Raw genomic sequence first — 14324 nt, forward strand, 5'->3', positions numbered from 1 at the left:
TAAGGTTGGGGATTACTACTGTATGGTAACTGCCTCTCCATGAGTTAAAGGGGTACTCCAACAAACTTTTTTTTTTTTCAAATCAACAGGTGTCAGAAAGTTATATAGATTTGTAATTTATTTGTTTGTAAAAATCTCCAGTCTTCCATTACTTATCAGCTGCTGTATGTCCTGCAGGAAGTGGTGTATTCTCTCCAGTCTTACACACTGCTCTCTGCTGCCACCTCTGTCCATGTCAGGAACTGTTCAGAGCAGGAGAGGTTTTCTATGGAGATTTGCTGCTGCTCTGGACAGTTCCTGACATGGACAGAGGTGGCAGCAGAGAGCACTGTGTCAGACTGGAGAGAGTACACCACTTCCTGCAAGACATGCAGCAGCTGATAAGTACTGGAAGACTGGAGATTTTTAATATAGAAGTAAATTACAAATCTTTGGCACTTTCTGGCACCAGTTGATTTGAAAGAAAATAAACTTTTGTTGAACAACGACCTTCCGGGCCGACGTCTTTGTGCCGTGTTAGGTATAGCAGATGTTTAGAAGTCAGAAGACTCGCTGCAATTCTGCTCAAAGTATATAGATCTATGTGTGGGCTTTACCTTTTGCAAAACTACAACTCCCAGCATTCCACTCTCAGAGCATACTGGTGGTTGTAGTGTCACATGAATGTGAGGAGCACGAGTGACAAACCCTCACTCTATACAATGCATCCGAGTGTGATGAAGATTTGGTAAATGAGTGAGAAGGTGCGGAGCAGTCATCTCCCATGATACCTTGCAGCAGATTTATATGTAAATGAGTGAAAAGTATCAGAATTACACTCTCTGTCTGGAGGAGCCGGAATGAATGGATTTCATGTAATAAGATTCCAATATGAAAACTGATCCTTACTTCCAGGGAATGAGTTACAATTGACAGATTACATCTCCCTAATTTTACCATCGCCAATAAGGAGGTGTTCACACGTGACAGGTTTGCTGTAGAAGTTTTTGCAAATGAAAGTCGGCTCCATTCGCTGCCTGTAACTTCTTAAAGGGATTCTCTAGAACTAAAAAAAAAAGCATGATTCCTTTCTTGCACAAACAGCACCACCCCTCAGGCAGCGTGTGGCATAACTATTCAGCTCTAATTTACCTCTATTAAAAACATCTCCAGTCTTCCAGTACTTATCAGCTGCTGTATGTCCTGCAAAAAGTGGTGTATTCTCTCCAGTCTGACACGGTGCTCTCTGCTGCCACCTCATGTCAGGAACTGTCCAGAACAGGAGAGGTTTTCTATAGGGATTAGCTGCTGCTCTGGACAGTTCCTGACATGAGGTGGCAGCAGAGAGCATTGTGTCAGACTGGAGAGAATACACCACTTCCTGCAGGACATACAGCAGATGATAAGTACTGGAAGGCTGGAGAGAATACACTACTTCCTGCAGGACATACAGCAGCTGATAAGTACTGGAAGACTGGAGATTTGGAGAAGTACATTACAAATCTGTATAACTTTCTGAAAAGAGGGAATTTAAAAGACAAAATTATCTTAGGAGTTCCCCTTTAACTAGCAACAAGCTGTCGCCCAGAGGGTGGAATTGAACCACTCTGTCCCTAGACAGCTCCAGGTTTGAAGCCTGCACCCCAGACCACTGAGGCTCATCCGGGCAGTGATGGGGCTGCTGCTCGCTGCTATTTATGGCCGACAATGGAAGAACAAGCAACATTAGGGAGAGGGAAATATTACTTCTTAGGAAGATGAGAGATCAGTATAAGTCCTATCAGCAGATATGCAGCGTTATTATGCGTCTGCAGTCACTGCCGGGTGTTGCTGCAGAGGGAACGAGGGAACCTGGGGGAGTATTTGCATAGAGGACTGCAGCAATGCATTGTGGGAGATGACTGGGTGTTCAGGCTTCTTATCTTTCTTGTTATGTAATTTGACCTTTAACCCTGCTCCCAGATCCGGATACAGATGAGACCTTTGTGATTTTTTAGCTAAACCACTCGAAGTGTATACAGAGTATATACTATATGTATCTCCACTCTACTGAGACAATTCTCCAGATTTATTCTTCCACGGTGCAAATGCTTTTTCCAAATCCCAACATCCTTGTCCTCAGGCCGGCTGCGGTGTTACAATTCGGCTCCAATCACTTCAATGGAACTGGGCTGCAATAATAATAATAATAATAATAATAATAATTTTTATTTACATAGCGCCAACAGATTCCGCAGCACTTTACAATTCTGGAGGTACCGTATTTTTCGCTTTATAAGACGCACTTTTTTTCCTCCCAAAGTGGGAGGAAAAACCAAGTGCGTCCTATAAAGCGGCTGAGCACCGCAAGGAAGCCGTCCCGCCCGCCCCCTGTATTGCCGCTCACTATGCATATGCATAGTGAGCGGCCCTGAGTGATCCTCTCCGCCCGCCCAGCCCGCCCCTTCTATCGCCGCTCAGCTGAGCCGATCAGAAGCCCGGGAAAGTGCAATGAGCAGCACTTTCCTGGGCTCCTGATCGGCTAAGCGGCGATGGAGGGGGCGGGCGGAGGAGATCGCTGTCCTACTCACCTGTCCGCCAGCACCAGCAGCTCCTCTCCCGACACTCGGGTCTCCCGTCATCCTCCGGCACAGGCAGCGGGGTACAGAGACGCTGCCTGTGTCCCGGAAGTGTTCTGCAGCGGCTGCAGGACACTTCTGGCACAGGCAGTCTCTCTGTCCCCCGCTGCCTGTGCCGGAGGATGACGGGAGACCCGAGTGTCGGGAGAGGAGCTGCTGGTGTCGGCGGACAGGTGAGTAACCTGTTTGTTGTTTTTCTGGTCGCAGGGGGCATTGGCTACTGTATGGCGGCATTGGCTACTATGGGGGCACTGTATGGGGGCATTGGCTACTATGGGGGCACTGTATGGGGGCATTTGCTACTATGGGGGGCACTGGCTACAATGGGGGCACTGTATGGGGGCATTGGCTACTATGGGGGCACTGTATGGGGGCATTGGCTATTATGGGGGCACTGTATGGGGGCATTGGCTACTGTATGGGGGCATTGGCTACTATGGGGGGCACTGGCTACAATGGGGGCACTGTATGGGGGCATTGGCTACTATGGGGGGCACTGGCTACAATGGGGGCACTGTATGGGGGCATTGGCTACTATGTGGGGCATTGGCTACTATATGAGGGCATTGGCTACTATGTGGGCACTATATGGGGGCATTGGCTACTATGTGGGGCACTATATGGGGGCATTGGCTACTATGTGAGGCACTATATGGGGGGATTGGCACCAATCACACTGCTGCTATCTCCAAACTGTGACAATGAGCAAAATATTTTTTTTTCTATTTTTCCCCCCTAAAATCAGGGGTGCGTCTTATCAAAAGGCGCGTCCTATAAAGCGAAAAATACGGTACATACATAGACAAAAAAATCGACATTACAGAGATACATATAATTATCCATACATGAGGAGTGAGGTCCCTGCTCGCATGCATGAGCTTACATACTATCAGGAGGGGGTGCGAGACAAAATGGCAGAGGGGCAAAGTGCATCGTTGTTCTTATGGTCGGCTATCTATATAAATAAGGCAGTGCGGGTAAGGGGGGGTGAACCTGTCACCAGCCAATGCCTGCATGCACAGGTCTAAGTGCTTAAATGCTTGGTGTGTATGCGTGTGTGTGTGTCTGTGTGTGTGTGTGTGTGTGTGTGTGTGTGTGCGTGTATGTATGTGTCTGTGTGTGTGTGTGCGTGGTGGAGGTGTCTGTGTGTGTGTGTGTGTGTGTGTGGGTTTGTGTGTGTGTGTGTGTGTGTGTGTGTGGGTGTATATATGTGTCTGTGTGTGTGTGTGCGTGTATGTATGTGTCTGTGTGTGTGTGTGCGTGTATATATGTGTCTGTGTGTGTGTGTGTGCGTGTATGTATGTGTCTGTGTGCGTGGTGGAGGTGTGTGTGTGTGTGTGTGTGCGTGGTGGAGGTGTGTGTGTGTGTGTGTGAAGGGGGGGTTGAGGGTTGAGTCAAAATTAGGGAACCTGGTAAGCCTGTTTGAACAGATGTGTTTTGAGGGCACGTTTGAAGCTTTGTGTATTGGAGGTGCCTGACAGTCTTGGGTAATGTATTCCATAGAACTGGTGCAGCTCGGGTGAAGTCCTGGAGACGGGAGTGAGAGGTGCGGATCAAGGTGGATGTTAATCGTAAGTCATTAGAGGAGCGTAGGGCACGGGTAGGGCGGTAGACAGAGATAAGGGAGGAGATGTATGGAGGTGCAGCACTGTGGAGAGCCTTGTGGGTGAGCAGGAGGACTTTATATTGTATCCTGTGTTTAACAGGGAGCCAGTGTAGTGACTGGCACAGGGGGGAGGCATCAGTATAACGGCTGGACATGGGGATGAGCCTGGCGGCTGTATTGAGAATGGACTGGAGAGAGGAGAGTTTAGAGGAAGGAAGGCCGATTAGTAAGGAATTGCAGTAGTCAAGACGGGAAGGAATCAGAGCGACAATGAGAGTTTTAGCAGATTCGACAGGAAGGAAGGGACGGATTTTAGAGATGTTTTTTAGATGCAGATTACAGGAACGTGAAAGAGATTTAATGTGAGGAGTGAAGGAAAGATCTGAGTCAAACATAACCCCAAGGCAGCGGGCTTGTTGTGTAGGGGCTATGGTCGCACCACAGACAGAGATGGAGATGTCAGGTGGGGGGTGGTTAGCAGAGGGAGGGAAGACAAGAAGCTCAGCCTTAGAAAGGTTTAGTTTTAGGAATAGGGAGGACATAGCGTTAGAGACGGCAGACAGACAGTTACTGGTGTTCTGTAGAAGAGCAGGGGTGATATCACGGGAGGAGGTATACAGCTGGGTATCATCAGCATAGAGATGGTATATAGCTGGGTGATATCACGGGAGGAGGTATACAGCTGGGTATCATCAGCATAGAGATGGTATATAGCTGGGGTGATATCACGGGAGGAGGTATACAGCTGGGTATCATCAGCATAGAGATGGTATATAGCTGGGGTGATATCACGGGAGGAGGTATACAGCTGGGTAGCATCAGCATAGAGATGGTATATAGCTGGGGTGATATCACGGGAGGAGGTATACAGCTGGGTATCATCAGCATAGAGATGGTATATAGCTGGGGTGATATCACGGGAGGAGGTATACAGCTGGGTATCATCGGCATAGAGATGGTGCTGAAAACCAAACTTGCTGATGATTTGTCCGATGGGTAAAGTGTAAAGTGAGAAAAGGAGAGGGCCCAGGACTGATCCCTGAGGAACCCCAACTGTAAGGGGGAGAGAAGATGATGTGGAGCCAGAAAGTGATACACTAAAGGAGCGGTCAGAGAGATAGGGGGAGAACCAGGAAAGAGCAGAGTCCTTGAGGCCGATAGAGTGGAGCATGGAGAGGAGGAGCTGGGGGGCTACAGTGTCACATACTACAGATAGAGCGGAGCGTGGAGAGGAGGAGCTGGGGGGCTACAGTGTCACATACTACAGATAGAGCGGAGCATGGAGAGGAGGAGCTGGGGGGCTACAGTGTCACATACAGATAGAGCGGAGCATGGAGGGGAGGAGCTGGGGGGCTACAGTGTCACATACAGATAGAGCGGAGCATGGAGAGGAGGAGCTGGGGGGCTACAGTGTCACATACTACAGATAGAGCTGAGCATGGAGAGGAGAAGCTGGTGGTCTACAGTGTCACATACAGATAGAGTGGAGCATGGAGAGGAGGAGCTGGTGGTCTACAGTGTCACATACAGATAGAGCGGAGCAATGGAGAGGAGGAGCTGGTGGTCTACAGTGTCACATACAGATAGAGCGGAGCAATGGAGAGGAGGAGCTGGTGGTCTACAGTGTCACATACAGATAGAGCGGAGCATGGAGGGGAGGAGCTGGTGGTCTACAGTGTCACATACAGATAGAGCGGAGCATGGAGGGGAGGAGCTGGGGGTCTACAGTGTCACATACAGATAGAGCGGAGCATGGAGGGGAGGAGCTGGGGGTCTACAGTGTCACATACAGATAGAGCGGAGCATGGAGGGGAGGAGCTGGGGGGCTACAGTGTCACATACAGATAGAGCGGAGCATGGAGAGGAGAAGCTGGTGGTCCACAGTGTCACATACTACAGATAGAGCGGAGCATGGAGAGGAGGAGCTGGGGGGCTACAGTGTCACATACAGATAGAGCGGAGCATGGAGGGGAGGAGCTGGGGGTCTACAGTGTCAAAAGCTGCAAATAGATCCAGGAGAATGAGCAGAGAGTGGTCACCTTTAGATTTGGCGGAGAGAAGATCGTTAGAGACTTTAGTCAGGGCAGTTTCTGTAGAATGGAGAGGACGGAAACCAGACTGAAGGGGGTCAAGGAGAGAGTTGTCAGAGAGGTAGCAGGTTAGGCGGGAATAGACCAGACGTTCCAACAGTTTGGAGATAAAAGGAAGATTAGAGACAGGTCGATAGTTGGCAGCACAGGATGGGTCTAGGGAGGTTTTTTTCAGTAAGGGAGTGATAATGGAGTGTTTGAAAGCCGAGGGGGAAGATGCCAGAGGAGAGGGAGAGGTTGAAGATTTTAGTAAGGTAAGTAGTGACAGCAGGAGAGAGAGACTGGACAAGGTGTGAGGGAATAGGGTCACTAGGGCAGGTGGTGGGACGAGAGGAGGAGAGGAGTCTGGAGACTTCCTCCTCTGTTACAGGTTCAAATACTGAGAGGGAAGAGGAGGAAATACAAGAGGGAATGGGATCAACACTTCTTTGGGACTGGGAGGTGATCTCCTGACGGATGGTATCTATCTTTTCCTTGAAGTAGGATGCTAGGTCTTCAGCGCAGAGGTTAGTTACGGGTGTCTGAACTTTGGGTTTGAGGAGGGAGTTGAGGGTATCAAAGAGACGTTTTGGGTTATGGGATAGAGAAGAAATGAGAGAGGTAAAGTAAGATTGTTTAGCAGAATGAAGAGCGGAGTAGTAGCTTCTAAGCACAAATTTGTAATGTAGGAGGTTTGCATCAGTTTTAGACTTCCTCCACGAACGTTCAGCACACCTAGAACACCGTCTAAGAAAACGAGTTGAAGGTGTGTGCCAAGGTTGTGGTCATCTGCGTTTTGCTGATTGAGGTGTGAGGGGTGCCATTTTGTCAAGGGTTGTTTTGAGGGTGTCGTGATAGCACTTGGCAGCCAGATTGGGACAGGAGAGCGAAGAGATAGGAGGCAGTGATGACTGTACAGAGTCTGTAAGTTGTTGGGTGTTGATGGCACGTAAGTTTCTGTACATGACCAAGGTTGGGGTGTCAGGAGGAGAATAAGTATTAGTGATTGAAAAGGAGAGAAGATTGTGGTCCGAGAGCCCGGTAGGAGTGTTATTAAGGCGAGAAACTGGGCAAAGTCTGGAGAAGACAAGGTCCAGGGTATTCCCACCCTTGTGGGTTGGAGAGTCAGAATGCTGGGAGAGGCCAAGGGAGCAGGTTAGGGAAAGAAACTGAGAGGCCGATGGGGAAAGTGGTTTGTCAATAGGGATATTAAAATCGCCCATGATGAGGGCGGGAATGTCAGAAGATAGAAAGTAAGGAAGCCAGGTAGAAAAATGGTCAAGAAAGCGTCGTTGTGAACCAGGGGGGCGATATATGACTGCGACTCTCAGGGAAAAGGGCCAATTTGTCACGACCACACGCGCCAACCTGCGCCGGCCCTGACAAGGGGGAGGGGAGTCCTAACCACACCAGGCGGAAAGGATCTAAAACAAGGACCAAAAGGGGGGGGAGAAGGACAAGACAAGGGAATCAAAGGAACTTGGGGCTCTGGACTCCCCTGGGTTGCTCTAGCCCTACAGGTCGATTCACCTCACGCACTCACGCTTTACGCCCTGCTCCCGGGCCGTAACTCGAGCGTAAATCGCCACCTGCCGCCTTCCGCACACCCAGACACCAGACACCCACTTGGCCACGAACACTGCCTGCTCGCTGGCCAACACAAACACGACACTTCGCTGTATCTGGACCCACCAGTCGCTGTCATACACGTGACCCACTGACCGCAGCCAGACACACATCCACGAAACACGCACACAGAACTTTGCTATGTTGGGACCCACCGGCTGTCGTCATACACGTAACCTTCCAGCCGCTGCCAGACACCCAAACACAACATACATACACAACTTTGCTGCCACCACCCTATCTATTACGTTACTGGGGAGACAGGGAACCCCAAGAGTGTTCCACCCGCAAGCAGACACACCCACAAGGTAGAGTAAGCCACCCGGTCATACACTATACGGTCTCACACCGCACATGCACTCTTCCTGGAGCTAACTAGGTTCGTTTAGGCTACAAGACAAACCATCAAACTTTTAGGTTTAATGCATTAAAATGGACAGTACTTGGTTACAAAAAGACATACAGACACTGCAAACAAGGAAAACAAAAAGGATAAAATAAGAAAGTTCTAATACTTAGCACAGGATGCGTCGTATAGGTTCTTCCTTCCCAGGGTATTTGGGCTTAGAAAGTGGTGCACAAACCAATTCGATTGGATCCCCAACTTTGTGACCCTCACATGTTCCCTAGGTCTCACTTTTATGTAAGACCTGAAAGGGTTGGGCTGAGGGCGTCACCTGACATCTGTAACTCAGCCCCTTTGGGCAGAGCTTCAGCTGCCCCCCTCAGCCCTCAAGGGAACACACTTGGACATATCAAAAAAGATACTTTCCCAGGCATCATATCAATGGTACGGGCCCCAGCCCTTGTTCATAATTTATATCTCGTCATCCTGATTCCTGGCATATCAAACATCATATGCCTCGGACACTCAGAAGGTGAGATACCCCTTATGGCATGATGAGGACAGGTAGACCGGCCATGTTTGGACTCCCCGCGATGTCCTCATCATAACCGACGCTAGGAAATTGGTTCTGTGGCTCTATGTTTTATTTAAAGAAAGTTATGGGAGATTTCATATTCCTATTCCTTTCCTCAAAGAGAGTCCACCCCCTGCTTTTACCTTTTCAATACTGTGCAATACCGCGCACATCCTGAGGACAAGAGTGGCGCTGTTACTGAAGGAAAGCAGCTGTGGATTTTCTAGTCCTCATGCTGTATCAGGTGTATCTGTAGTAGACTGTCTAGTGTAAGTTTTAGCTGGATGGCAGCAGAGAACTGTAAAACAAACTGGAAACCATTATGGAGATCTATGGGAGAAAACCACCACAAACTGGTGTCTCCCTTCTTTGCAATATCCTATTCACTGCTTGCTGTTAGGGGAAATCTGTCTCTAGTAACAGACAAAGCAAGACAGAACAAAATAAGTGGAGTGGGGCTTAGCATGTGCTATGTGTAGAAGAGGAAAGAAAGACTGTGCACCTGCAAACTGCGCCAGTTCTCAGAATATCTGTTCGAGGTAATTCAAGGCTTCCCTCCCATCTCAGTAGAAGCAGTTTATGAATAATAATAATTTTTATTTGTTTAGCAGCAACAGATTTTGCAGTTGCTGGTAACCCCTTCCTTGCTGTGCTGCTGTGTCTAATCTCCCTTCTCTTTGTCTAACCCCTTCCTTGCTGTGCTGCAGTCTCTAATCTGCCTTCTCTTTGTGTAACCCCTTCCTTGCTGTGCTGCAGTCTCTAATCTGCCTTCTCTTTGTGTAACCCCTTCCTTGCTGTGCTGCTGTATCTAAACTTCCTTTCTCTTTTTGTAACCCCTTCCTTGCTGTGCTGCTGTTTCTTTCCTTTCTGCTTATACATCATTGTGCAAAACCAGAGCACCAGTAACCCCTTCTCCCTCCCCATGGCATTATACTGCCAGTCTCAGGTACTTTCTCCAGCACTGTGTTGGCATAGCTGAGAGGAGTGAGTGCTGTGCTGTGATTGGCCAGACACATGTTGGCAAACAGCCCAGTTTTGATCCTGCCCAATGAAATGCAGAGAATGAGAAGTAGCTATCCCCCAGCACAGAGCACAGTCACCAGCACAATATCATGGCATAGCAGAGAGGAGTCAGTGCTGTGCTGTGATTGGTCAGAAGTCCTGTGTGTAATACTAGTAAACAGTCCAGCTCTGGTGTATGAGGAATGGCTTCTGACTAGGGATGGTCCAAACCTGCCGAGGTTCGGGTTCGTACGAACCCGAACGCTCTGCATCAGATTCCCGCTGTCTGCCCGCTCCGTGCAGCAGGCGGATACAGCGGGAGTAACGCCTGGAAAACTGGGATACAGCCTATGGCTATGGCTGTATCCCAGTTTTCCAGGCAGTCCTCCTGCTGGATCCGCCCACTCCACGGAGCGGGCAGACAGCGGGAATCATTACCGAGGGTTCGGGAACCTCGGCAGGTTTGGACCATCCCTACTTCTGACTATGGGGGTGGCAGGGAGTCAGTGGCAGCAGTGACAGCACCTTGTCAGCACTTTGAGGGTAGAAACCCACTTGACGGATCCGCAGCGAGCCCCCTATCTGCGTATTTGCAGCGATGCCAGCGAGACTCGCTGCGGATCCTGTCCCTATACTTTCAATGGCAGACAAGCACGCAGCAGGGATGTACATCCCTGCTGCGAGTTTGTCCGCAGCCCACCCCGTTAACCCCCCGGCTGCTGGAGCTGATACTTTACCTGATCCCAGCTCCGGCTTGCTTCGGCGGTTACTGGTGTCTTCAGCAAGCCGGAGCGGGGACCAGGTGAAGTATATGCTCCAGCCGCCCGCCCGCAGCCCCTTTAACACCTACCCACAGCTCCAGCCACCCGATCAACCCCCCTGCCCGTCCTGGCTGCCCGACCACCCCCCACCACCCGATAACCCCCCCCCCCGCAGCCCCGATCCCCCCCCCCCCCGCAGCCCCGATCGCCGGGTGGGGGGAAGATCGGGTTGCAGGGGAGCAATCGGTGCTGCGGGGGGGGGGGGGGGGGCTGGCTGGAGCATATACAGTACTTCCCCTGGTCCCCGCTCCAGCTTGCTGAAGACACTGGGAACCGCCGAAGCAAGCCGGAGCCGGGATCAGGTACAGTATCAGCTCCGGCGGCCGGGGGGGTTAACGGGGCGGGCTGCGGACAAACTCGCAGCAGGGACATCCCTGTTGCGTGTTTGTCTGCCATTTAAAGTATTGGGGCAGGATCCGCAGCGAGACTCGCTGCAAATACGCAGCGAGGGGACTCGCTGCAGATCCGGCAAGTGGGTTTCTACCCTAAAGAGTTAATGAAATGAAGCCAGGGAGGATATAAAAATTAACCCTTACTTTAGTATTTTCCTCTAACAATATAGAGAATCAGCCAAGGAGCTGTCGCCCAGAGGGTGGAATTGAACCACTCTGTCCCTAGACAGCTACAGGTTTGAAGCCTGCACCCCAGACCACTGAGGCTCATCTGGACAGTGCTGGGGCTGCTGCTCGCTGCTATTTATGGCCGACAATGGAAGAACAAGCAACATTAGGGAGAGGGAAATAATTTTAAATTTTTTAGTTAATTATAAAAACGTAAAGGTGAACATGTATATACCCAGACGCTATCTGCACTGTATATATATACATATATATACACTCTGCAGTTGCGGAAGGTGCAAACTGTGAGTGAGTTTGCATAGAAAGCTGCAGCAATGCATTTTGGGAGATGACTGTGCTTCTTCTCTGGACTCTGATCCTGTTCCAGGTGATGTTGGTGATTTCTATAGGTCAATGGTCATAGACAGAAACAGTGAGAGCTGAGATCATGTGTGATACAGTCTACTTAGCTGTGTATCTAATCCTATCATATGTGACCATGCAGAGCTGCTGTATCTAATCCTATCATATGTGATACAGTCTACTCAGCTGTGTATCTAATGCTATATTATGGGGTACTCCGTGCAGAGTGGCTGTATCTAATCCTATAATATGTTATACAGTCTACTGAGCTGTGTATCTAATCCTATCATATGTGATACTCCATGTAAAGCTGCTGTATCTAATCTCATGGTGTATTGTAAATGATATGGGGGGGGCGGGGGGATTCTGCATTGTTATTGTCTGTGTATTCATCTTATTACAATGTGTGTGTTTGGTTATATATATATATGTATATGTGTGTGTATATGCTATGCAGACACGGAGCGGGAAGAGTTGTACTTTATACTGTATATACTACATATATATGTGTATGTACGGTTGTATATATATGTATATGTGTGTGTATAAGCTATGTGTGTTGTACCCCCGCAGGTGTTATATTGGAGGGACGGCCGGTCACTTGCCAGGTGTTGTAGTGTGACGCCACTCCTGTGGTGGATGGCCGAGATACAGCCGGACCTTAGGGGTTTGTCACGTGACGCCGGTGCCAGGTGGGCACACAGGGGTGATGGCACGCCTGCTTGGGGGTGTAAGGCCGGTTGTACCCTTTTCCCCTGTGGTCGGTGTCCTGTGGTCCGGGCTGCTACTGGGTCCCTTGGGATGATATAGTCACAGATGGCCCGAGCAGTGTAATGACCCTCCCGGATAGTAGGACCCCCCACCCACAGAGAGGGGAGATGTCCCGAGGTTGCGGTGTATATGTTGTGCAGCTGGTGATGAATGATCACAGACTCTGAGATAATGTTGAGTTGGTTACTACTTGTAAATGTGCAGCAGGTGATACAGAAGATCTCTGAGATACACTGGACAAAGTTCCAATAAAGACTTGAACATAAGACGACCAGATCTGTAGGAGAAGTGCTGAGTAGGATATAGTCGCGTCGGTAGAGTTGTGATGAGGTAGAGGAGCAGAAAGGAGGATGCCGTGAGAGTCTCATCCCATGTAGTAATGTGCTCTGCCGGGATGTTGGAGGATATAATAGAATACTTGTAGAAGAAGAAGAAGAACACCTGTGCCTGTGTATTGACCTCTGTTTAAGTCTTCACACCACCTTATGCCCACTAGCGTTGGCTGAACTGTACTAATGGGTGACACAGACCCCAGACCTTGTTACCTGGGCTGAGCAGAATGCTGAGGGTTCCCTGCTGACACTCGCGCTGCAAGATGAAGTTCATAGGCTTACTGCAACTATGCTCCACCCGGATCAGTTACTGGCTCTTTGGCTCTATAGTGGATACTGTCCTGCACTGTGACTTCTCCTTGTCCACGGCATGGGTTGAGGTTATCTGTTGGCTGGTTCTTTCCTGAGAGGGTTAACACTGCATAGTGCTTAGTGTAGGTACTTGTCAGAGAAGTGGTAACAGTGTGCTGTCTTGTGTCCTACCCATGCGGGGCACTGGATAAGACTGAATTTCGGGGACCTGGCAGAGGGCCAGGGCCCGGACAAAGCCACTGTGGAGAGCTTTCTAGCTTGCATACTTCCTCCACACCGTCCCAAAAGGAAAGCTCTTGCTCCTCCCCCACCCAAGGGACTTACTTCTTCTACAGCGTGTAGGGTGCGCTGTGATTGGATGAAAAGAGTGCAATAGAAGAACAGAGAGGAGAGGTGATAGGCAAGAAGAAAGCAGAAGTCTTACTGGTCAACAGATTCTGGTAACACACAAACACAATAACCCTTTGTGATCCTTCAGCTGTGCAGCTTTCATACACTAATACATAATACAGCGACATCTAGTGGTCAACTCTTAATACTACTTTCACCATAATAAGACCACAAAAAGTACAGACTTTTGCGAAGGGTGTATGCAATAGTAACACCTCTAGTGGGACACCACATATGCAGACACGGAGCAGGATAAGTTGTACTGTATACTGTATATACTACATATATATGTGTATGTGCGGTTGTATATATATGTATGTGTGTGCGGTTGTATATATATATATATGTGTGTGTGTGTGTGTGTGTGTGTGTGTATATGCTATGCAGACATGGAGCAGGATGAGTTGTACTCCATATCTTATATACTACATATATATGTGTGTATATAGTTATCCATGGGTCAGGGATGAGTGGTGTGTCTGTATGCAGTGTTCTTCCATCTGTCACATCTACCCCCCCAGCAGCAAATAATACCAACAGCAGGAATAAGGTGCGGACGGTGTCAGGGGAAGTGATGGCGGTTGTTTAAAGAAGGCGCAGCGCGGGCGGCTGATCATGAGAGGCCGAGCACCGCGCCGCCTGCGATTACAGATTCACCTCCCTGAGCAATGGGCGGCATTAGGGCGGCAGACGTTTTTAGTATTGCATCATTTATAACGCGGCCGCCATCACTGGTGCGGGTAATAGAGATTATCCATTCTGCCTCTGGCCTTATCTGGCTTCACCTATTACTTAAATCCAGGAGGCCGGAGTGATATACAATCGGAGGGGCCGATCCTCGCCGTCTCACCCGACGCTCACACAACTGGAGATTTTCTGCTCTTGACGCTGTTTACCCACAATGCAGCAGCAGTGATATAATCAGGGGTGATGTATGTCGCCTTCTCCTCTGGACCTG

The 14324-nt window shown here is 49.4% G+C and overlaps 2 non-coding genes across 2 annotated transcripts; both read right to left on the minus strand.

Moving 5' to 3' along the window:
- Positions 1–1560: 1560 nt before the first annotated feature.
- TRNASTOP-UCA (transfer RNA opal suppressor (anticodon UCA)) lies at positions 1561–1647 on the minus strand. The gene has a single exon. It is a non-coding gene; the product is annotated as a tRNA-Sec (tRNA).
- Positions 1648–11223: 9576 nt separating this feature from the next.
- On the minus strand, positions 11224–11310 carry TRNASTOP-UCA (transfer RNA opal suppressor (anticodon UCA)). The gene has a single exon. It is a non-coding gene; the product is annotated as a tRNA-Sec (tRNA).
- Between the last annotated feature and the right edge of the window lie 3014 nt (positions 11311–14324).

This window comes from Dendropsophus ebraccatus, chromosome 2, assembly GCF_027789765.1.
Source record: "Dendropsophus ebraccatus isolate aDenEbr1 chromosome 2, aDenEbr1.pat, whole genome shotgun sequence".
Classification (NCBI taxonomy): Eukaryota; Metazoa; Chordata; class Amphibia; order Anura; family Hylidae; genus Dendropsophus; species Dendropsophus ebraccatus.